Raw genomic sequence first — 1,441 nt, 5'->3', positions numbered from 1 at the left:
CCTTAGGCATGAAAGCCAGCTGGGTGTCTTTGGACCCACCACCAGGAGACGGTGAGTTCTAGTCCTGCCTTAGGCATGGAAGCCAGCTGGGTGACTTTGGGCCCATCACCAGGAGACGGTGAGTTCTAGTCCCGCCTTAGGCATGAAAGCCAGCTGGGTGACTCTGGGCCAATCACCAGGAGACGGTGAGTTCTAGTCCCGCCTTAGGCATGAAAGCCAGCTGGGTGTCTTTAGACCCATCACCAGGAGACGGTGAGTTCTAGTCCCGCCTTAGGCATGGAAGCCAGCTGGGTGACTTTGGGCCAGTCCAAGTCCATAATTCCCACACCTGGGGCTCTCCTAGCCGAGCGCCCAAACCCCCACACTGCACCGGGTATTTCCGTACCTTCCCAAAAGCCCCCGTTGGATCAGCCAGCATCCGCACCTGTGAAGAGAAAACAAACCCCAATGTTTTTTTAAAAAAAATCACAACATGGAGCAATTCCTAGCCTCTCCTAACCATGAGTTAGCCTCTTAGCTTCCTCTTCCCCAGTGGAAAACGGGCCAAATTATTGGCAGAAAAGTTTTAAAGGCAAAGAAACAGAAAAGCAGGGAATGCCTGGGCACGATTATACAGCACACCGGGCAAGATTTTCTAAGATTGGGAGTAGCTAAGGGGCAAACCACATACCACGTCGTAATTTGAAAATCAAATTATTTTGCCTTTGGGAAGGGCGGGTAGAGAAGTCAGCGCTGTTCAGTTGCTGAGATGTGTTGGGCAACTTCTGGGAAACTCCACCGGGAGCTCAAAGCAAGCAGCCTGAAAAGCTGTGCCAATTATCCATAAAAATTTCTTTTCTCCCGGGGTTCGGTCTCTGCCCAGCCCTCATGGTTCATTAACTCACATTCTTTGCAATTAAGGAGCATCCTGGGCTAGTTAAGAGCCTCCACCTACAGGGACGTGGCCCCGCTGCTACTACTACTACAGCTAGTCCTCGAGTTACGACGGTTGCTCATTCGTTAAGTGAACCTTGCCCCATTTTAAAACTTTCCTTGCCGCAGATGTTAAGCTAGTAACACAGCTGTTAAGTGAATCTGGCTTCCCCACTGACTTTGCTGATCCCATGACACAGGAACACTGCAACCGCCATCAAGTACAAGTCAGTTGCCAAGCGTCTGGATTTTGATCATGCGACTCTGGGGATGCTGCAACGGTCTTAAGTGTGACAAAAGTCGCTTTTTTTCACTGCCGTTGTAACTTCGGCGACCAAACTATTGTAAGTCAAGAACTTCCTCCCGTCTCCAAGGTCATTCTCGCACACCGTTACACCACCCTAACCAACGTGACAGCAGAGAAATAAGAAAGTTGTGGCCAATATCTCTGAAAAACATGGGAAAAAAAATATGTTTTTTTTCCCTCTCTGGCGCATAGAGAATTGTAATTTGGCAGCAACTTTGGTAG

This window comes from Protobothrops mucrosquamatus, unplaced genomic scaffold (assembly GCF_001527695.2).
Source record: "Protobothrops mucrosquamatus isolate PMUCROS unplaced genomic scaffold, P.Mucros_1.0 scaffold4911, whole genome shotgun sequence".
In the NCBI taxonomy this organism is placed as follows: Eukaryota; Metazoa; Chordata; class Lepidosauria; order Squamata; family Viperidae; genus Protobothrops; species Protobothrops mucrosquamatus.
The sequence above is the reverse complement of the archived record's forward strand: the minus strand, read 5'-3'. Positions refer to the sequence as shown.